This window comes from Delphinapterus leucas, chromosome 5 (assembly GCF_059928025.1).
Source record: "Delphinapterus leucas isolate spDelLeu-1000000601 "Yukka" chromosome 5, BTC_Dleu_Yukka2, whole genome shotgun sequence".
In the NCBI taxonomy this organism is placed as follows: Eukaryota; Metazoa; Chordata; class Mammalia; order Artiodactyla; family Monodontidae; genus Delphinapterus; species Delphinapterus leucas.
Window position 1 is genome coordinate 110,807,661 of NC_143133.1, and position 24,987 is coordinate 110,832,647.

Here is a 24,987-nt window from a genome sequence, read left to right on the forward strand (position 1 = left end):
CAGACTAGCCTCCAGTGTGCCCATAATAGTCAGTTCCACCACAACAGAAGGGTACCTACAGTCCACGTAGCGGAAACCACTGGAGCATCTAGCTCTGGTGGCCAGAGTGGAGTGTGCTGCTGGGCCCCATAGGATATCTCTTACATAAGGCCTCTTCTCCAAGATTGGGAGATGTAACAGACATACTTAATACAAAGAAATAAGCACAAAGATTTAGCCAAAATGAAGAGACAGAGGAATATGTTTTAAATGAAGAAACAAGACACAACCTCAGAAAAAGTACTAAATGAAACAGAGATAAACAATCTACCTGATAAGTTGTTCAAGGTAATGATCATATAGATGCTCACCAAACTTGGGATAAAGATAGGTAAGCACAGTAAGAACTTCAACAAAGAGTTAGAAAATATAAAAAAGAACCAATCAGAGCTGAAGAATACAATAACTGAAATGAAAAATAGACTATAGGGAATCAATGGTAGATTACGTGATACAGGAGAATGAATCAGTGATCTGGAAGAAAGAGTAGTGGAAGTCACTCAAGGTGAATAGAGAAAAGGAAAAAGAATTTTACAAAATGAGGATAGTTTAAGGGGCCTCTGAGGCAACATCAAGTGTACTAAAATTCCCATTATAGGAGTCGCTGAAGGAGAAGAGAGAGAAAAGTTGCAGAGAAATTATTTGAAAAAAATAACAGCTGAAAAATTCCCTAACATGGGGAATGAAACAGACATCCAGGTCTAGAAAGCACGGAGAGTCCCAAAGAAGATGAGCTCAAAGGAGTTCACAACAGGACACATTATAATTAAAATGTCAAAAATTAAAGATAAAGAGAGAATCCTAACAGCAGCAAGAGAAAAGCAACTAGTTATGTACAAGAGAGCTCCCTAAGACCATCAGCTGACTTTTCAGCAGAAATCCTGCAGGCCAGAAAGGAGTGGCATGATATATTCAAAGTGCTGAAAAGAAAAAAAACTACAACCAAGAATACTCAACCTGGCAAGGTTATCATTCAGAATTGAAGGAGAGATAAATTTACAGATAAGCAAAAGCTAAAGGAGTTCAGCACCACCAGTTTTACAAGAAATGTTAAAAGGACTTTCCTCAGTGGAAAAGAAAAGGCCACAACTAGAAATATGAAAATTATGAAAGGAAAAATTCTCAGTGATAAGGGCAAGTATATAGTAAAAGTAGTGGATTAAACACTTAATAAGTTAATAAGAAGGTTAAAAGACAAAAGTAGTAAAATCACCTATATCTACAATAAGTAATTAAGGGATACAAAAAAATAAAAAGATGTAAAATATGATATCAAAAATGTAAAAAATTATGAGTAGAATAAAAATGTAGTGCTTTTAGAATGCATTTAAATTTAGGAGATCATCAACTTAAAATAGACACCTATATACATAGGTTGTTATATATGAACCTCACAGTAACCACAAACCAAAAACTTATAATAGATATGCAAGCAATAAAGAGAAAGGAATCTAAACATAACACAAAAGATAGTCATCAAGTCACAAGGGAACAGTGCAAGAGAGCAAGAATGGAACAGAGGACTACAAAAACAACCAAAAAACAATCAACAAAATGGCAATAAGTTCATACCTATCAATAATTACTTTAAAGTAAATGAATGAAATGTTCCAGTCCAAAGACAAGGGTGGCTGAATGGATAAAAGAACAAGACCCATGTATATGCTGTCTACAAGAGAGTCACTTCAGATCTAAAGTCACACACAGACTTAAAGTGAGAAGATTGAAAAAGGTATTCCATGCAAATGGAAACAACAAAAAAAGCTGGGGTAGCAGTACTTATATCAGACAAAATAGGCAAACACTGTAACAAGAAACAAAGAAGGGCATTACAGAATGATAAAGGGATAAATCCAGTAAGAATATTTAACAGTTAAATGCATATACACTCAACACAGGAGCACCTAAATGCATAAATCAAATATGAACTGATATAAAGGGAGAAATTGACATTAACACAATAATATAGGGGATTTTAATGCCCCACTTACATAAATGGATAGATCATCCAGACAGAAAATCAATTGGAAACATTGGCCTTAAACAACACATTAGACCAGATTGACTTAATGAATGTATATAGAACATTTCATCCAAAAGCAGCAGAATACACATTCTTTTCAATTACACATGGAACATTCTCCAGCATAGATCACATGCTAGGTCACAAAACAAGTCTTAATAAATTTAAAAAGACTGAAATGTCAAGCATCTTTTCTGACCACAACAGTATGAGACTAGAAATCAACTACAAGAAAAAAAACAAAAACCACAAACATGTGGAGTTGAAATACATGCTACTAAACAACCAATGGATCATTGCAGTGATGAACCTGGAAATCAAAATATACCTTGAGACAAATGAAAATGCAAGCACAACATTCCAAAATATATGGGATTTAGCAAAAGCTGTTCTAAGAGGGAAGTTATAGCAATATAGGCCTACATCAGGAAACAAGAAAGATCTCAAATAAGCAATCTAATCTTACACTTAAAGGAACTAGAAAAAAAAAAACCAAACCCAAAGTTAGTAGAAGGAAAGAAATAATGAAGATCAGAGTGGCAATAAATGAAATAAAGACCAAAAACATCAGAAAAGAGCAATGAAACTCAGAGCTGGTTCTTTGGAAAGATAAACAATATTGATAAACCTTTAGCCAGACTAATCAAGAAAATGCTGTGCTGTTTTGTACAACAAAGGAAACCATTCAGTAAAATGAAAAGGCAGCCTACTGAATGGGAGAATATATTTGCAAAAGATATATCCAGGCTAACATTCAAAACATATAAAGAACTCATATCACTCAGTATCAAAAGAACAAGCAATCTGACTAAAAAAATGAGCAAAGGATCTGAGTAGATATTTTTCCAAAGAAGTCATACAGATGACCAACAGATACGTGAAAAGATGCTCAACATTACTAATCATCAGGGGAATGCACAAAACCACAATGAGTTTTCACCTCACTTCTGTTAAAATGGCTTTCATCAAAAAGACAAGAAATAACAGGTGTTGGTGAGGATGTGAAGAAAAAGAAACCCTTGTGCACTGTTGGTGGGAAAGTAAATTGGTGCCACTCTGCAAAACAGTATGGAGTTTCCTCAAAAAAATTAAATATCAAACTACCATATGATCCAACAACTCCAGTCCTGGGTATTTATCCCAGGAAAACAAAAACACTAATTCAAAAAGATATATGCATCTCTATGTTTATTGCAGCAATATTACCATAGCCAAGATATGGAAGCAATCTGTGTCCATTGATAGATGAATGGGTAAAGAAGATGTTTTATATATATAATGAGATATTACTCAGACATAAAAGAGAATGAAATATTGCCATTTATAACAACATGGATGGATCTAGAGGTTCTTATGCTAAGTGAAATAAGTCAAAGTGAGAAAGACAAATACCATATAATCTTACTTATATGTTTTGTTAAAAAACAAAACAAAGGAACAAGCAGACAGAGCAAAAACAGACTCACAGATACAGAGAACAAACAAGGGGTTGCCAGAGGGGAAGGAGTGAGGTGTTGGGTGAAATAGGTGAAGGGTCTGAAAAGACACAAACTTCCAATTCTTAGGTAAGTAAGTCATGGAGATGTAATATGCAGCATAACAAATATGGTCAATAATACTGTAATAACTTTGCATGGGGGCAGATGGTTACTTGACTTATGATGGTGATCATTTAGTAATGTATTTAAATGTTAACTAAAATCAGGCTAGTTTGAGGTTAATTTTAATCTTTAAGAGTTTGAGTGTGTGGGTACAGAATCTTTTCAACTCTGAACAATGTGAAGTTGTAAATACCTCTACTTTCTAGGACTTGACTTCTTCATCTGTAGAGATAGGAATAATAATAGGATGTTATTCATAAAAGAGCTTGAAGAACGAAGTAAAATCTTCTTTATGCAGTGTTTAGTAGGGTACGGTAGGGCATAGTAAGTATTCTGTTGCTACTGTTGCTATGGTAATGATGACTTGATGGTAGCAGTGGACAGAAGGTCAAGCAAATGCTTGTCTTTAGCTACAGCGAAACATGATATGATGTGATGTGTGTAGAATAGGCTCCCTTCCTCTGGTTCCTTCAGAAATCTTGTTACTTTGTCTTCCTCCATCCTTCTTCCAAGTCTCCTACTGTTGCTACTTTCTACAAAATAAAACTAGTCAATATATTTTCGTCTAATTGATTCTTCTTCCTCTAACAAATACTTCTCTCCACTCTCTTCTCCCTTCAGTTCCTGCCCATTTTTCTGATAATTCTGGTGAGTGTTATTTTTTTTAGGGCTTTGTCTTCTGTTGGCTCCTTGGTGGAGAGCATTAGGAATAATAGGAACTTTTCCTGTTCTAATTGATTGAGGGACTAGAGTGAAAACTAGGCAGCTCTAATGTCTCTCTTTTGCTACTATTTCCCATTCTCTCTCTTAATAATTGTGGACTTTTTCTTTTCAAATTGGTGGGTCAATAATTTTTACTTTAAACATATTTTCTTTGTTTCCTAACACCCCTCAATGATCAAACATTTTATAAGTGAATATTTGCCTAGAAGGATATATCTTCAATATTTCCCACTCATGTTCTTTCTCCTTTATCATTTCCACCTCTTTTCTTTTCATCAAGGGCCACCTTGCTGCCCCACTCCAGGGGGCGGTTTGCACATTGAATTTGATGTGAATGGTTTCCCCAGTCTTTGTGCAATGAAACCATCCTGCTCCCATCCAAGAGTATTTGTCTTAGTAAAACAATACTCTGCAGAATTATATTAAATCTTGTTACCATAAAATATAAATGAATCATAAATTTCTATTATAGAGATTTTGGAGAGAGATCAATATATATATTATATAGAGACATTAATATAATTTTATAAGTGCATACATATGATTACCTTTGGCATCTAAAATGACAATAAATCCACCTAATCCCATTTTTCTCAGCAAGAAAATAAATTTGGGTCTTTGACAGTCTTATGCTTCTTGACTTATGTGTCTTGTTACTACTATATCTTTACAGAGTGCCTCCCATCTCATAGGCAAATTTCCTGAAAGTTTATCAACATAGTTTGTGTTTAAAACAAGACAGCAGGCCCAAGATGCAGTCACTTATGCTAAGACCCATGACAACAAACTGAGACAATTTAATCACAGCTTCAGCTTTCTCAGAAATGGAATCTTAGACCAGCCAATCAGGAATCACCTGATCAGCACTAGTTAGAGAATTTACCTGATAGACCCCTGCCATCCCCTAAAGGAAAGGAACTTTGTAATAACCGATCTGCTTTTCACCTAGTATAATGTCCTTATTCCTACTCTCTTCTGCCTTTAAAAGTTTTCCATTTTGTACAGCTCCATGGAGCTCCTTTTTTATCTGCTAGGTTAGATGTTGTTCAATTCAAATCGATATTTGCTCAAATAAACTAAAATTTTAAAATATGCCTCAGTTTATCTTTCAACGCTGGGGACCCTACCCCTTCAGAAACCCTTTCCCCACATGGCTCACTATGTCTAGAATCCTGTGAGTGATCGCATCACAATCACAAAGAATAACAACAGTAATTATTATTTTAAGAGCTACAAGAGGTGCCTTTGGACAAAGCTATTATTGAGATGACTATAAAAATGACTCATACAGTCTCCAACTTCTACACTTGTTTTATATCAGTGGCAGTTTCAGATGGTTAGTGTTATTGCCTTCCCAACCATTTTGACATTGTTGTTTACAAGCTTCCTGTGATGGTATGCTGCCTGCTCTCTTCAGCTAAGGTCATAGTAGATGAACTGCTAGAGCAAGTTCAGAAAGTGGTTGTAGATGTATCCCAGCCTGCAAATTCTTTGTAGAAATCATCCAACCTTGGAAATTTTATTGGTATGCTGAATCTTGCTGTCTCCACCACACTGTCATAGTCAACTTCTTTTTACATTATTATTATCATTTGGTGATTAGGCTAGGAGAACTCAGAGAACATTTGCCCCCTTTAAATACATTCTGTGCTTTTCCTGCATCACTGATGATAATGAAACAAAAATATACAAGAAAGGAGTTGTAATATCCGATATCTCTCTTTTAAGTTTATTTTAGGTTTATGTTGATTGTTTTTTAGGTCTGGAGCAATAGATTTGTATCTGATTTGTGAATCCACGGCATAGCTTAAATTTGCATCCTCAGGTGCTTGTGTTGGTGGGTATAATTAATGCATTAATGCAATAAGCAAATATTACTTGAGCATCTACCATGTAGGCCCCTTTCTTTTAACGTGACTCACAACTTCCATGAACAGTTCCTTACTGATACGTCTGTGTTGGCTTTTTCTGTCATGCAAAGTGGTGTAAAGGTTGAAAGCCACTGATACAAAGGGTATTGATGGAGCTTGAGAGGTCAAATAGCACAGGATTTGAACATAGTAATTTCCTGATAAAGATAATTTCTTTTCTTTTTTATTATTGCTTGAAATGATTTGGGCAATGCCTTACAAGAGCTGGGAGTTGAAATGAATTAAATTGACCGTATTTCCTGTTTGTTCCCAATCATGCCCCCTTTCTTCCCTCCTTGCCCCAGTTTTGAGAGAGAAGAAAGTAAGAGCATGAGAAGGAGGGAGAGAGCAGACAATACAGAAGTAGAAAACTAGGCAAGGAGGCAGAGAGGCAGGTGACAGAGGGAAGCTGATAGAGGACAACAAGATGCAGGAAAAAAGGAGTAACTAACGTAACATAACAAATGTGGGGAATTTAACTGCTTAGAATGATAATTCTCTTTCGTGGAGGGGACGTGAGCCAATATTTAGTGAATATCTATTTCTCTGGGCTACCAGCTTTTCAAACTTATTTTAAAATCATAACTCTCTTTTGAAGTAGGCATTATTATTCCTGTTTAATGTGGGAGAACCAAGGCTCAGAAAGGGTGTGGGATGTGTCTTTGGCCATATGAGTGCACAATCACTATTTGCGAGGAGGATTTTTTTACTTTAAAGCCTGTGTGCTTTCCCCTACATTCATGCCAAGCCCTTGGAGAATTAGAGATGAAAATAAGGCTATAAATGAATCTTTTGTTTATGAAATATTTTCATAGCTGCCAAAATTATTTAAACAATGGATGAAACATAATTAACCAAGTAAAAATATTACCTTTTGATGTGGGAAAAGTTGGGGAACACTGTTTTAAGTTTAATACCACCAGACCTAACTTTCTCTAGTAAGGTAAACATGAAATTCTGTAGGCTGTTGGTATATCCCAAATCTGGCAGAGAGTCCGGGATGGGCTGAGACGATAAAGGCAGGCTGCCAGTTACCCCCGCTATCTGCAAATTAAGGCAAATACTGCACTTCATTGCAGCATGGCTGGCTGGCGGTGTAACCCTGAGCAAGGTGCATGTGAAAATAATAGAACCCCTGAACAGTTCCCTCGAGAAAACCTTCTTTGGGACTTCTTTCCTCACACTGAGATGGGGAGAGAACATATGCATAAAGGCGTTACATGCCTAAGAAATTGATATATAGTTCAGGTTCTAGATTAAGAAACTATTATTGTACCAGAGTACTACAAACCAAACCAATCAATATTCACAGATTGTTGTTACGATAGCCACATATGTTGGGAGGATCAACTGGCAAACATGGAGAGCTTCAGAATACCCAGTCACAAAAACCAGGAAGTTGGCTTAACTGTGAGAAGATAGATGTATCGGCTGCCCTTTCCCAGTGTCTTTAGGACGGAATATTTACCTTGTAATTTTAAAGTGACAGATTTAAGGGCCTTCTGGGCTAAAACATATCACAGTTCACTGCTTTATAATTTTCCTTGATTCAATCCAGGAGGTTGATGTCCCTCCTTAAAAATGCACATATTTTATCATTAGACAAGCAGTTCATTCTATGAAGGCTGGATTCTATCAAGCTATTGCTTCAGGTGTAATTGTCTAGAAAGGGGGTCTCTCCAAGGAGTGCAAAGCAACACAGCCTGGAGACACTCCTACCAGCCTAAAAAATAAAAAGCGACGAGACATTGACTTGTCCAGGAGTATATTCTGAGCCATGCTTTACAGCATATGGAATTAAGTGCTTACCTCCTCACAGAGGATAATTTTTCACTGGGATTTGTTTTTTGGCCTTTGTCCCCTGTGTGTATATTTCTGATGTGGAGTGCTTTGGCTGTTTGTTTAAATTAGTCGGTGCTTAAAGGAATGTCCTAGAGAATGTGAGAGCATTTCTGGAATTCTTTGGAATGCTCTGGCTATTTGCAAGAATGTTCCTCTTCCAGCTTGAGTGTTTTGGCTGACAAATCGTGACTTTCCCCAAGTTTATCAGTCTAACAAAGAGATGGGCAGTTCACAACTATCTTTAATGTTAGAAAAACCTGGATGTGTTAGCCTTAGTTCATAATAACAGGTAACGTTTGCTCGGCACTACTTTACACCACACATAATTGGTCTAATCCTCATGACAAGTTTTTGATCTAAGGCCTAATATGATCATGTCACAGATGAGGAAACTGAGGCTTTGAGAAATGACAGAGATGTCCCAGGTGACTCGGCTGACAAGTGCTGGAAGATTCAGTGCTTCAGCCTCTCTGATATCTGAGCTTGAGACAGCAGATTTTCAAGGCTTATATATGTTTGGTTTCATAGAGGATGCCACGTATAAACTTACCATTTGTTAATTCTTCCGAGAAGCTAGTGATTCTTCTCTTCGTGGCTTTTCTTTGTTTGTTCCTTTTGCTGTCTGTGTGCCAGCACAGCATATCTGAGTGTGTTCTTTAGAATGACTTTCATACTCTGCTTACATATGTTAACCTGCAGTTTCCCCCGGGGATGCTGTCTCCTTCTTCTCGAGGCATCCTTCCTCTTACTCTTTCATGCCCAGTTTAGCCATTACCTTTATTATGACACTTCTCCTGAATTCCCAGCTTAGAATCAGTCTCTCCCCATTCTGTGCTCTGCTCTTAACTCCTTTAGAGAAGTTTTCAAGTTACTGCATAATTATTAGTGTTCACATTTTCTTCCTCAATAGGCAGAAATCTACTTGAGGCAGAGGTATTATCTATTTATCTTCTATTCCCAGCATGAGTATACTCAAGACAAGAGAAATGGTAGGGGGCCAGGAAGATGGGAGATGTAAGAATTACTGTCATTTAACAAGATATGAATAATGAGACCTCATTTTTATTACCCAGCAAAGCACTTGAGTTGATTGTCTCTATTCCTAAGATAGAAGAGCTAGTGTATAATTAACAGGATGCAGGTTTGGGTGGGTCTGAAGCTTCTACAATTTTGGGAACCCTCCTTAAAATCTTTTTACAGAATTACAAACACAAAAGTATATAAAAAGTAAATATTTATTACAAATAGGAAATTGTGAGATACTATAAATTATCAAAATCTGAGAAATATGACAAAAATCATAAATCCAGAAAAATAGGATAATGTTTTTATTAATACACCACCCTGCAAACTTCCATATTACTTTTTTCCCCTATGTTTTTTGGCTACACATTTTTTTATCACCTCTGCCTGAGTAATTTTGTAGCATCTTCCATAGAGAGAATGCAAAGGTAATTCAGTCTTTTCTCTGACATGGTTGATTGAATTTACTTTTATTATGAACAATGTCAAAAACTGTGTTCAATTTTATAACTTGTTCCTGGTAATGTCATGTCAGTTATTAGGATTGCTATCAAATTTAGGAAGACTTCTATCAAGTTTCATTCATATATGAGCTATATGGTATGGAGGAATTTTCCAAAGACTAGCTGTACCTTCATGTTGCAATGATGAATGAGTTGGCAAAGCACGTGGTTAAAATAAATCCCTTTTATAATTAAAAAAAAAGACAATTGGACAAACTGATTCATATTATCTGCCTTTGAATAGGAATCCTCTTATTTGAAACTCTTCCCTAAGTTACTTGAAAATATCAAATGCAGTCTGGTGGTTCAGAAGAGTGAGGAAAGTGACATAGCCACTGTATTTCCCAACAGGGAGGTCTTGGTAGAATTACAAACAGCCATCGCACTGTATCATTGGACAGAGTTCAAATTTCAAGGTGAGAAGAAGGAACTGGGTGTTGAGGGGAAAAATGGAGACAATGGGTATAGAATATACATTAGAGATTTTTATACAGTAAGAAAGTAAGGTGGTAAAAGAAAGACCACTAGGATTGAAAAGCAAACTGGGAGGAAAAGACTGCTTGCATTTTTAAGAGGGGTTTGCTTGAAGTCAGATTTGAAACTTTGTCTCACTAACTCTGTATTGTCTCTTATGTGACATGCCAAGGCATGTTTTGTGGGGAAATGTTAACCTGGCATCAATCATCAGTGTGTAGAAATGCTCCTTCTGATTACTTATCGTGCATATGTCAATCATATGTTTAGATGAGTCAATATTTTAAATTATTCAGCTTGTACCATCTTTCAGGGGAATATTAATGATACCTTCTATTAATATATCACCTTTTTTGAGGTACTTTCACATCCATCATCTGATTGGAGCATCATACTTGTTAAATTACTGATATTGATAAATACATAAATTATTTACAACTTATAAGGAAGAGGTGAGATCTTAAAGATCCTATCTTAAAGATGCCAGGTGAAAATTTAGAAATTTTCAGTTATCAGAAAGTTCAGTTACCAATTCTGGGAACTGCAAGAAGGAAATGGCATTGAAAGCACCTTCTCCCACTCGATAGTGTGGAACTACAGGATCAATAGGGATATTTATGGGGGAATTTTAAAGTAGTTTCTGCTGCCATATGCAACATATTTCCCATCCCTCCTCTGTGTTCTCTACAGAAAGTTCAGAAAAACAAGACTTATTGTTCCAATGTTTTTATTTATTTTTATTTTTTCATCCAGTTTTATTGAGATATAATTGACATAGGGCACTGTATAAGTTTCAGGTGTACAGCATAATGATTTGACTTACATAATGAAATGATTACCACAGTAAGTTTAGTGAACACCCATCATCTCATATAGGTACAAAATTAAAGAAAGGAAAAGAAATTTTTCTTGTGATGAGAACTCAAGATTTAATCTCTTAAAAACTTTCGTATATAACATAGAGCAGTGTTAATTATATTAATCATGTACTTTACATTCCTAGTACTTATTTATCTTATAACTGGAAGTTTGTACCTTTTGACCACATTTGTCACTGTACATAAATGGTTCCAATGTTTTTATATCAAGGGATTCTTTAGGAGAATAATGTTCACACTTTATTCTGAATGAAAATCATTTGGGTAGTGAGTTAAAATGCAGATTCCACTTCAATAGAAGCAGGGTGGGATGGGGAACTGAAAGGTGTGCTGAGCTCTGAATCCAGGTGGGCGTGGGTTGAGGGTTGGAGGGGAAAATAAGGACAGAGCCGATGTCTGGATTCCACTTATTTCCTCTTTGATTTCTTCAGTGATCCATTGGTTGTTTAGTAGCATATTGTTTAGCCTCCATGTATTTGAGTTTTTTGCAGTTCTTTCTTTTGTGTTGATTTCTAGTCTCATAGAGTTGTGGTTGGACAAGGCACTTGATATGATTTTAATTTTCTTAAATTTACCGAAGTTTGTTTTGTGGCCTAGCATATGATCTATCCTGGAGAATGTTCCAGGTGCACTTGAAAAGAATGTGTATTTTTCTGCTTTCAGGTGGAATGCTCTATAAATATCAATTAAGTCCATCTGCTCTAATGTGTCATTTAAGGCCAGTGTTTCCTTATTGGTTTTCGGTCTGGATGATCTGTCCATTGATGTAAGTGGGGTGTTAAAGTCCCCCACTATTTATTGTGTTACTGTCAATTTCTCCTTTTATGTCTGTTAATATTTGCCTTATATATTGAGGTGCTCCTGTGTTGGGTGCATATATATTTATTTTAGGAGCCTGAGGCTTTGAGAAATGAAATGCCCTTTGGTCACTTACAGCTGCTAACAGAATGTGGCCCTGAGACATGAACCTTAGTCTTCAGGGCTTCAGTCCCACCCTGTCTCTATAACTGTACCCTGAGAGGTGGTGTACCCATGTGGCTAAGAGTGTGGAGTTTTGGAACCAGGTTCCCTGGGTCAAAATCTTAGCTCTTCTACTTATTAGCTGTATTATCTTGGGCAAAATCGTTCATCTCTGCATGCTTCAGTTTCCTCATTGGAAAATGGGTATAATTTGTCATAGGATTAAATGAGTTACTATTGGGAAAGGCTGTAGTAAGCACCAGGAAACCATTTGTAAGATAATTAAGAAACTCCTCCCATATGGCCTATGATGTAGAGGACAGTACTTTGTTTATTTATTAGTTTGCCCTGAGTGTATACTGCCCTTCAGCCTCCTTCCAGCCTGCATCCTCGCCCATGGTGTACACATGTCCACTGTCCCCCCAGTGCTGACTTCACCAAATCTTCTCTTTCCACTTTGTGGGCTCCAGGAGAGGACAGAGTAGCCCAGTTACATGCAGGCAGTAGCTCCCTTCAATGCAAAGCCAGCAACCTGAGGAAGAGGCATTTGATCTCTTTCTTTCTGTTGTATTGCCCTTGCTTTCATCCGTGGAGATATCCAGGTTATAGTTTTTAAATCTTCTGGTAGGAAACGATTGAAATTATTACCCAGGCACAGGAGAAAGTTGGGTTTTGTTTATTTGTTTGTTTTTTTGTCCTTTGGGCCTTCTAATATTCTATTCTAATTGGCCCAGGAGATTTGTAGCAGACTTCACAAATCTGTAGTGATTTGCAAAATAATTCCCTCTTTTTTTTTTTTTCAATATTTTCAGAGGAAAAAGTGTTCTTACTTGCCAAACGTGGATAGCACCCCCTCGCCCCCTTTTTTCTGTCCTATTTGTTAAGGCAAAACAGATAGGCGTTTAAAAACCAGAACTTTTCTCTCTGGTAGTGTCCAGCAATTCTCAATTGCCTTGTTATGGTTGGATGATGTTTTCCTTTGATAGCCTATGACATCACACTAGACATGTGTGTTGCCAGCAGCTGTTAGCCACTGGGTGGGGCAGGAAGTCCTCCCAGCAGCTGAGTATTGTCTCTTGTCTCTTCCTTGTGTCACAAAGGTAGCACTAATGAGAATGTTTTACATAGACTTTTTCTGTTGAAAGCCATGACCACCCAGGCAAGTCATGTCTCAGTCAAGTGAGTCACTCAGTGACTCACTCACTGTAAAGGGCAGTAGGGCAAGCTTCCTTTACCCACTGCTGGAAGTTCAAATCAGTGCACTGGTTCTGTAGAGAAATATGGCAATATTTATGTATACATATTACAAATCCATGCATAGTACTTAATACAAAGTATGTGTTAAAAACCCTTAAAAATGTGCACTGATTTGGAAATTCCATTTCTAGGAATTTTTTTATGTCTAAGGAAATACTTAGGTGTGCCAAGGTATGTAAACGAGGATGTTTATAAGAACGTTGTAATTGCAAAAAAAGTTGTAAACAACCCAACTATTCATGAACAGGGGATTGATGAGTAACTTCTGATGGATTAACATATGGACTGTCAGGCAACTATTTAAAACCATGGTATGGAATGTAATTATTCTATGTATTATATATATGGATATATTTATTATATGTTGCTATGGAGGAAAGGACTATAATTTGATACATTAAAAACTGTGTATATTTACTTCCATATGGATTTTTATTTGCTTAGAAAAAGAAAATATAAACAACAAAGTATTACAAACCATTATGTCAGATTGTGGGATTATGGATGATTTTAATTTTCTTATTTTAATTAGTTAATTTTGTAAAATGTTCACACTAATAACATATGTTACTTATGTAATAAAAATGATCATAAGGGATGGTTTGTGTATGACAAAGAAAGTGTTACAAACTGTTCTACCATGTATCTCTATTTAGAAATGTTTATACATTTGAACATGTGTTAATTACATTTCACTATGTCAAATGGAGAAGAGAGAAGCATGGCTTCTTTCAAAGCTGAAATTCCCTCACAGAGCTGAAATCCCTTTAGGTCTGTTATTTTGTTGATTTTGACAGAAATACAGCTCCATAAAATTAGACTTCTGTTGAGTTAGCTTGTGGACCCTGTGTTATTATACTCTTAAATCTATGCTACAAAATCCAGAAGGACTGACAGTCTTTGATGCGTTCCTGTACAGATACAGAAGCCAAAGCAAATAAAAAATAAAGCAAAACCATATATATACTTGATCTATATTTTCCTTGGAAAATATTCTAAAGAAACATCATTAGTGCCCAAGATTCCACGACATTGGGTTTGCTCCTTTGTGCTCTATGCCATTTAAATTTTTGTACCTCCTTATCTGCAACTTTGTGGCCATATTCTGAATAATCTTCTGGATGCCAAGGGTCTTTACTGAATGCTTTCTCAGGTTGAATTTTAATGTTGCTTCTATGATAAGGAATAACATATGTCATTGTGTTAAGTTAGGCAACCAGGTTTTAAGTCTGTTTCTGTAATTGATGGCTGTGTGATCTGGCATTCTGATGGATAATGATGATAATGATGTAATAGATGCTGTAATCATAGTAGTAGTAGTAACTACTAGGTAGTAGTAGTAGTAATAGTAGATATTAGTAGTAACTACTAACAATAAATCTAGTAGCAATTCTATCTATGGATCCCTTACCATAAGTAAGGAACTCTACTAAATAATTTACATCCATTGTCTTATTTCATCCTGAAATCTCCCTTATAAGTAAATATTATTATTCTCATTTCACAGATGAGGGAATTGAGATTCGGAGAGATTAAGTAATCTACACAAATGACACAATTAATCGGTGGCAGAGATAGGTATCAAACCCAGGTTGAATGTCTCTAACCCTGAATTCTTTCTCATATACACATTATCTTCCCAGATCTCTTATAATCTCTGGGTCTCTAGTTTACCATTAATAAAATGAGTAGGTTAGGTTAACTAAATAGTTGCTATGGTTTCCTGTAACTTTAACATTCTTGCAGTCTATATGCATTACAGTAGAGAATTTAGGTCATTAAATGGATAAAGCCAAATTGCCTGGGTTTGTATCCTGCCTTTACACCTTGCTAGTTTTGTGATCTTGCCTAGTTACCTACTTCTCTGTGCTTCTGTTTCCTCGTCTGTAAAATGAAGCCTGCAATAACCGCTGCATAAGATAGCTGTGAGGACAGAAAGAGATAATGTGTGTACATTGCCTGACACGGAGGAGGTGCTTTATAAGTGAATTCTGATATTTACATATTTTCTCAAAATACATGAAAGAAAATCTAATTTCCTTTCCTTTTTGGTCTAATTCTTTCACATCCCGAATCTTTGATTCAGCACAACTCCAAACAATTTCAAGTTCTGGGGTTTCCAATTCATCTAGTATGTCAGGAACTTTTCCAATTTGAGCCCTGGAAGTCCCATCCCAGGAACCCCTCAGTCCTGGAAAACGGGGACAGTGGTCACCCTACTTTTAACTCTCTAGCCTGACTCTATAGGTCCCAGCTTGTATGGCTCATCTGTCTCTTTGTTCATCTTTACAATTTCTAGTAGCCTTTGTCTCTCACATCCTGGAGGAATGTGGGAAAACTTGGAAAGTCCAGTCATTCATAAATGTCTTTCCTGTTTCACATCCTCATGTGTTTTCGAGGTCCTTACCTCAAAGCACTGTAGAACTTGTTACCTGAAAGTTCCCTTAGAAAATGTCTTATCTATTTTGAGGCATGGCTGAACAAGGTCCAGGTAACTGTAATAGCATGAGGAAGGAGAAAGAACTCAACCCATGCATTAGAGGTATGGTGCTTCTGGGGCCCAAAGCCAGGTGTAAAGAAAAGATGGTCCAGATTATGGTATCTGAAGCCTCTGGTGATGGGCAACAGGTGATAGTCTCGATTTGGGGGAAGCAGCAAAAACACCAGGCACTGACGATTCTCATAGGTGAGTGTCAGATGGTAAAGGACAACACAGGGGTGGTGATTCTCAGTTTCATGCAGGGCAGGCAGGCTGGTCATCAAAGAGGCAGACTTCAGCCAAGAACATTTCAGGGACAGACTTCCAACCAGGGGTCCACAGAACTGATCTTTTGAAGGGGACCAGAGTTTTAAGTAGGTTGAATTAAGACATAAGATGGAGACTATATCTTAATGAAAAGGTGACACCCACTGACCAGACTTGGGACAGTAAGTCACGGTGAGAATATCAACAAGGGTGACTTCATGCTGAGTCCCAGAATCTCCAACTTTGTCCCCTCAATTGTAATTCCTGCCTGACATTAGGATTAGCACCAAAGTAGTGGTTCTCATTCTTTACTGTGATTAGGAATCACCTGGAGTATTTATAAAAATCAAGATTCTGTGGCTCTATTCTTAAAGATTCTGATCCATTGTGGTTGGTCTGAGGATTACGCGTTGTTTATATGGCCACACCCCGCTGCGTATTTGGCTAGGGTTGGCCCATTTGAGGGTCAATGCACTAGAAGATCCAGGGATGCAAACTGCAGAGGCAGGAACTGAGGATACCCTGGAAGCCCCTCCCATTTGTCCGTTAGACCCTGAGGTCCAGAGCCAGGACCAGATCCCAAGGCTCCTGGTATTGATTCAGCTGCTCTCTTGATTATGTGTGGGATTCAATGTCACGTGTAAACAGTATCTTTTGTTTCCTACCTGTTGTCTTAAATACCTGCTGAGGCAATATGCCTCTTCATGGGGGGGGGCGGCTTTTTCTGTCTCCGTGAATCTTGAGATTTTGGTTTATTCCTAATAAGGAAGTTTCCTCATAACTCTGACTTTGGGGCACACACACAAAATGACATGAATATATCTTTCAACAAATTTTTCTTTACAACCAGCTGGCAAGCTTCCAATCCTCTGACAGCCTAAACTTAAGCCAGATCCTCCCTAGAAATATGGGCTGGACTCTTCATAAGCTTGGTTTGTGGCAGAGGGTGGTTGATCCCGCTGAACCAAAGTCAGGACAACTTGGCAAATACATGTAGTGCCACTTTTTGCTTTTAGACATTCTATGTGTGGGCTCTGAATGCACAGGTAATCTATTTGAAACTCGAAGATCAAGGAATAAAGAGGGCCAAGTGTAGTTTTAAGGAGTGGCTTTAAGAGATCCTGGGTGTTGTATAGATTAAAGTTAAGAACAGTTCTAGTTTCTGATAGCTAAGTCTGACACATGTGTTCTTAATTTGGTTATAAAACTGAGCAATGACTATGAAGTTTGAAAGGTAGGAAGGAACGCAGTGCCATAGATGATGAAGGTGCCAGATTCTCATCATTAAGAATTTAATTTTTAATGATGAAAAGCCAACATAATTAAACTGAGTACACAATTAGCTTGTACCTTGTGAGAGACACAGAGGAAAACATAGTTCCTGAGACCTCCCAGCCTTTCTAGAATGCAAAGAATTTTGGAGCGATACAGTAAAGATTCCTAAGCTAAGTATTCCCAGTAAGAGTAAATATTATTCAAGATGTGTAGCTTTGAAAACAACCTATAGGTTCTAAAATTGTCATATGGTTTCAGTATAGGTTGAAAAACAGATAAGCAATTTTATTAAAATCTACTTTATTATTAATAGCTTCCAAAACCCACATCTTCACATCTGCTAAGCACATAATAGGAGTAAAATGTGTTAATCTTTTAATGGGCTTAGGACATATTTTCCACTTTTCTGTTACTCTTTCTTTCTCATTCAGTGGATAATTTTCAAAAAGGAGCATTGCTTTGGAATAGGCTGTAAAGTCAATTGAGACTCAAGCCTTGGGAAAGCCATAGTCAGTAGTTCAGCTCCCTTTAAAGATAAAGAAAGCTACAAACAGCTTCATCTCTTAGATACATACTGAGATATATGTATACACACACACACACACACACACACACACACACACACACACAGCCTAGGAAATCAAAGGTCTCTTACTGATCAAAAATGATCTCTAGCTCTTTTCTGGAAGAATACAGCTGTATATATAAATAAATAAGCAATTATGCTTTAATGGCTATTCAATCTGATTAGAGGGGGTTATAAGTATGTCCTATAGAAGAGCCTCTTTGTTAGAGAGCAATCAGAAAATCCTGTATTTAATTCTATTCCTCAATTTGATCCATGCTGTTCAACTAAAAAACACATTTATGGAACCTGTCCTGGGCAAAGAATGGAGTAGCTGCTAAGGATACAAGATACAAGAGGCTTTTGCCTTTAATGGGCACAGAATCTAACAGGGAAAATGGACACACAAAGAGCTAAAAGTAAGTTCTCTGTTTGCAGTGTTAATAAAATGCCATATTCATGCGATGTTCGTTGATGCTCATTTTGCTGGGAATTCACTAAAGAATGAGTAAAATTTCAGTAGATGGATTTATTGATCCAGCAGATAAAAGCATGGTGTCCAGGCAAATATAGATAGCTACAGGTATGATACACAGGGCAGTGGTGATAAAAAATCAACTTGATCCTTTTGGTAGGAGGGAAAGTTTTACACATCAGGATGTCCTGAGTGTGGGGTTAGGACAGCTCTGTTAATTCAAGAAAGGAAAGACAACTCTTGGGCACCACAGGTGCAGGGTAGGAGATAGTCCTACTACAGCTCTGACTCTACCAGCATCCTTTAGTATTCTTTACTGAATTCAATTCATCTAACTTTAGTGAGAGCTTACCATATGCTGGGCTCAGGACTCAGGGTACAAGTAATCCACAAGCAAGTAAGGGAGGCAAACATGTAAAGAAATAAATGTTATTCTGTAAAGAAGGTACTAAATAGAGTCGAGGACAAAGTTCATATTTTAGGATATGGGGAAATCCCATTCCTGGGCATATATCCAGAGGAAAACATGGTCCAAAAGGATACATGCACCCCAGTGTTCATTGCAGTACTGTTTACAATAGCCAAGACATGGAAGCAACCTAAATGTCCATTGACAGATGAATGGATAAAGATGTAGTACATATATACAGTGGAATATTACTCAGCCATTAAAAAGAATGAAATAATGCCATTGGCAGCAACAAGGATGGACCTAGAGATTGTCATACTGAGTGAACTAAGTCAGACAGAAAAAGAGAAAGATCATATGATATCACTTATATTCGGAAGCTAAAAAGAAATGATATCAATACAAATGAACTTATTTACAAAACAGAAATAGACTCACAGACTTAAAGAATGAACTTACGGTTACCAGGGGGGAAGGGTGGGGGGAAGGGATAGTTAGGGAGTGTGGGACTGACATGTACACACTGCTATATATAAAATGGATAACCAATGAGGACCTACTGTATAGCACAGGGAACTCTGCTCAATGTTATATGGCAGCCTGGATGGGAGGGGAATTTGGGGGGAGAATGGATACATGTATATGTATGGCTGAGTCACTTTGCTGTGCACCTGAAACTATCACAACTTTGTTAATTGGCTATACTCCAATATAAAATAAAAAGTAAAAAAAAAAAAAAAGAAAAAAGAAAAGAGCTCCAAATCCTGGTGACTTAATACAAAGAAAATATATTTCTTGGTAATGTAAAATCCAATGCTGATGACCCTGAATGGGCAGCTCTCCTGGCTGTCTTTCCTCCAAGCAATGACTCAGAGACTGGGCCTGCTTCTACCTTGTGTCTCTACCATCTTGTACTTTTAAGGTCTCCCTGGGGTCACCCAGCTGGTAGGTGGAGGGAGGAATTCATGGAGGATACTCAGGTTTCTTCCTGGAAATGATACATGTCACTCACGTCCACATTCCGTTGGCTAGAACCAGTTACATGGCTCCAACTTGTTGCAAGGTAGCTGGAAAATTGGCAGTTACTTCTAAGAAAATCAGTGTAATCTTCACAAGGAAGTGGAGAAGAAATCTTCAGTGGCCTCTAGCAGCCTCTGCAACAGTGCAGTGGGGGCCAAAAGGGAGCTCTCTCTACAGAGACAGTGATGTGTGTGATAAGTCTTGATGGAAAAAAGTTTGGCTGTCAGATGAGGGGATGTAGGGAGAGTAAAGGATTCAAAGCAGCTACATGTCTATAAAGATGGAAATATGAAACCTCACAGTAGTGGCAGGAAAGTGACTTACTGTGTTAAGACTGGGGCCTATAGGACTTCCCTGGTGGTCCAGTGGTTAAGACTCCGAGCTCCCAATGCAAGGGGCACAGGTTTGATTCCTGGTTGGGGAAGATCCCGCATGCCATGTCTGGCATGTGGCGTGGCCAAGAAAAAAAAAAAAGACTGGAGCATATAGATAGAGTAAGGATAGAAGTGATGGGAGATGGGGAAGGAGAGTTTTGTAGTCATCCTCTCATGGGGAGACTTTGCAATCTCTGAATAGGAGCTTGGAGCTATTAAGACTATGTAATTAAACCTGGAAATTTGAAATATGGCTTCACATTAAATTGATACAGGAAGTTTTTTCTTAATGCTCAGTTTCAGGCCCCCTAACTCACTTAGATCAAAAATCAGAAGAAATCTATAATTTAAAAGCTGCATGGAGGAATAGAATTTGTCACCTAGATTGAGAGTAACTGAATAAAGTTATTGTTAAAATACAAACAAATATTTGATAGACTTTACTCCAGTGGCTATGGAGAGAAGAAACACATAAATACTTAAAATGAGTTAAGAAAAAACCCATTCTAGAACAGGTAACACAATCAACAATTGACATTGTCTGGAAATATAATTTTAATCATCATCAAGAACAATTATGAGATGTCTATTTCAGGTAAGGCAGTTTAAGAGAACAAATTCTCAGCTCAAAACCATCCAAAGTCATAATTTTCTATTAAATGAGAGACATTGTCTAATGTAATAGAAGGGTAAGGGAATGTGGACTCAGACTTTGATTTGAATTCCTATTTACCATTTTCTAACTAAATTATATTCTACAAAAGTTACTGAACGCCTAAGAAAGTTATCTAACTTTCCTGAGACGTTTTCATTATTTGAAAAATAAGATAAGCATTTGTGCCGATGTTGCTGGTTGCCTCCTTAATATTCATTTCTCATCTCCTTATTTTGTTAGGTGGTAATGTGCCCAGCTAAAAGGCTTGATTTCCCAGGCTCCCTTGAAGTGAGCTGTGGCCAAGTAACACGTTTCTGATGAATGAGAAGTGAGCAAAGGAGAGAGCAGCAGACCTTGAGGTCAGAGGACCAGGGAGGGTAGACAGATCCTGTGGGGCTTTGAGGCTGTTTTAAAGCTTTGGATTTTACTTTGAAGGAAATGGAATCCAAGAAGTGTCCTGAGAGACAGACAATTACTCTGGATGCTGTGTTGAGAGCAGACTGTAAAAGGACAAGGCTAGGGAAGGGGAGAGCTGGCAGGAAATCGTTGAGGTAATTTAAGTGAAAGATGATGATGGCTTAGACTAGGATGTGAGCTATGGAGATGATATAAGTTGTCAGATTCTGGATATATGTTGAAAAGAGAGCCAACAGGATTTAAAGATGGAATGGATTTCGGGGGGGGGTGTATGTGTGATTAAGATAATGAAGAAAGAATCCAAGTTTGTTTGGCTTGAATAACCATAAAGATAGGAATGCCTGTAATTGAAATGAAGAAGGCTACAGGTGAAGTGTGTTTAAGGGGAATGATCAGGAGTTGAGTTCTTTACATATTGAATTTGATACGTCTATTCGAAATTCAAGAGGACATGTGAAGTTGGTAGTTTTGTGTATAAGTCTGGAGTTAAGACAGAATCTATGCTGGAAATATAAATTGAAGGATTCCAAGATATGTTTAAAATCATGAGATTGCATTAAATCACCAGAGTCAATGTAAATAAGGAGAGATGTGTGTGCCATGGGTCAATAATACATCAAGGAAAAGAGAGAAAAACAGAAAGGAAACTGAGAAGGAGGGTCCAGTGAAGCAGAAGGAAAGGCAAAACTGTTGCTCTGGAAGCCAAGAGATACAGAGAAATGATGGGTCAAATGCTGCTGATCAGTCACTGAGTAAGATGGGGGCTGGGAATTCACCATTGGATTTAGCACTGTGGTGGTCATGGGTGTTCTCAGGAGATAGTGTCTGCTAGATGTGCCTGGGAGGAAACATCAATAAAGATGACTCTTTCAGGAAGTGTTTTTTTTTTTTTTTTGCGGTACGCAGGCCTCTCCCGTTGCGGAGCACAGGCTCCGGACGCGCAGGCTCAGCGGCCATGGCTCACAGGCCCAGCTGCTCCGCGGCATGTGGGAACTTCCCAGACTGGGGCACGAACCCGTGTCCCCTTGCATCAGCAGGCGGACTCTCAACCACTGCGCCACCGGGGAAGCCCAGGAAATTTTAAAGCAAAGACATAAGGTAGTTGCTAGCGTGAAAATGGAATGAGGGGCAAGAGAAAGTTGAGGTGTGTGCGTTAAGATTTGAGAAGTAACATCCTGAGAATATGCTGTTGGGAATAATCCAGAGAGAGCACAGAAGTCAATGATGTTGGAAAGAGGAGAAATTGCCAAAGTGATAACTTTAAATGGGGTAGTGGGATCCAATCTAAGGCACATTTAGGGAAGCATGGTGCCAAATACAGTGTAAGGCACCAGGGAGGATATGAAAGAAACAGAATAGTCTGTTGCTCAAAGTACCTAAGAGTCTCTCTAGGGAAACCTAATGGCCCCTTAGAGCTTGCCCCACCCAATCATCTTTTTTTCACGTGTCATTAAGATTCTCTGAGATTTTAAGATTTAACATTCTTAAAGTCACAGCCAGATGGACACACCATTGTCCTCCTTCATTATCTCTGTCAGACAGAGAATTCACCAGGTATGCATTCCCCAATCAGATTGACCAAACCAGAAGACTCCCATAACCCTATATTTTACGATCAGCTCATGACTGCTTCCTCATGGTCTTTCAAACTTCCAACACACACTGTCTGACTCCCTCTCTAATCCCAGGTCTCTTGCTAGGTGCTGGGTTTGGAGAAATGAGAGAACTGAGCTCCCTGTACTTAACCAGATGATGAGCACCTGATGTAAAGCAGTGGCGTTGACTGCAGGGTGGAGGGAGGGGCACGTGAGACAGAGACTAGGAAAGTCGAATCAGCAAAATTCAGCGATTGATTGGAAATGGAAGATAAGTAGGATTGAGGAGTTTACATTTATTGAGTGTTCTAAATACTAATCTCAATTTCTGTAATGCCTAGATTGATATCCATGTATTACTATTCATTTCATGTGACCTTTTTTTAGTTAGTTTTATTTGTATTTTCCTAGAAGTTAATCAATTTTATATACATTTCTCATCTTTTTACTGTAAAATTTTACGTAACACTGTATTTACACTTTAAATCTTTTGTGAATCTTTATATTTGCATTCCTAAGATTTTACACCTGTGCTTTTCTAAAAATTTACATATATTTAACAATAACTTACCTTGTGGTATTCATCAGTAATACTGTTTTCAGTTTTCAATTGCAGAAAAATGTGCATAATTCTTAATGTAATTCTCTGCTGAGTTAGATTTTCTCCCATTTCCTGACTCCATGGTCTTCTCAAAACAAGAACACCTAAAACAGCAGCGTCAATAACAGTATAACTATAAACACAAGTACTAGGGTCTTCCTGTCCCTGTGCTCAATTCTAACACTTGTGGGTATTACCTTTCCTTTAGTGCAATATGTCACTGTTGATATACAACTCTTGCTTTCTTCCCAGTGTTTTCTGAGAGTAATAGCCCCTACTACGATATGAATGAGAAAGTACAAAGCAGGGAGAAGGCCTGCTATGAAAACTTTTCCACAGTGATAGAAGAACAGTTTTCTTTTTTTTTTGTTTGGCATAAACCTTCGGTTCTGAAACAAGATGCAAGGGGAGAGAGAGAGAGAGAGGGAGAGGGAGAGAGAGAGAGGATATTCTTACTGACTTTCACGTGGGCAAGGCATAGGTGGGCCACTGATTGTATTTTTAATAGTTTTATTGGTCTCCTAGTTAGTAGCAAATCACCTCAGATTCTGATACAGGATACTACAGGTTTTCCTTTCTTTTTCTGTTTTTGTAAATATGCTCATTTAATATATTTATAAATATTTGTATATTAAAATATTTATATATAATACAAATAACATATTAGATATATATATCAAATGGGTATGTGTAAATAATGATACCATAGCATGGCATCCATTTTAAAAACATGTAATAGAAGACTATTTAATTAATATGGGAAAACACACAATATCTTGTGGAGTGAACTACTCAAATTACACACAATGTTCATCAAATGATCACACTTTTAAAAAGGTGTGATCATTATTGCTCTCTACATAATATAATAATATAATATAATAAATAATATATATATCATTATATAAAATATATATTATATTATGTAACAATTATATAGTGATATATTATTATATAGAATATATATTATATACTATTATATTATATAACAATTACAATATATAAAATATATAATAAAACAATGTATTATATATTATTAATAAATATATATTATAATTATAAAATAATTATAATATATATATATAAAATCCCTATGGTTTTCTTAGGATAAATGTCCTCAGTGGCATTTCTGGGGAAAAGAACATCAGCAGTAGGATGCACTGGCTCTAGGTTGCAGACTGCCCGTTAGAACGGTGGTACCAGTTTAAACTCTCACCAGCACTGCACTTAGGCTCAGTGGGTATTGCCATTTGTCATTGTCTTTTGTATTAATTTGCCAGTGCTGCCATAATAAGAAACCACAAACTGGATGGCCGAAACAACCAAAATTAATTTTCTCACAATGCTGGATTAGAAGTCTGAGATCCAGGTGTCAGCAGGTTTCTTCCCTTGCACCAGCTGTATGTGTGAAATAAGAGCGTGGGGAGACAGATTGCTATTTCTAAGAACGTAAGGATACCAGGGTTGCTGGGGTGATGTGAAGGAGGAGGGAGTGAGGTCAGGGCACTTCAACGAGTGAGACTAATCTAGTTGTACATGTCTTTCAATGCCTTGGTATGTGAATGACTGATCGTACTAGTTGGCTGATGATAAAATCATGAGCTCTAAACTTATTCCTAAAA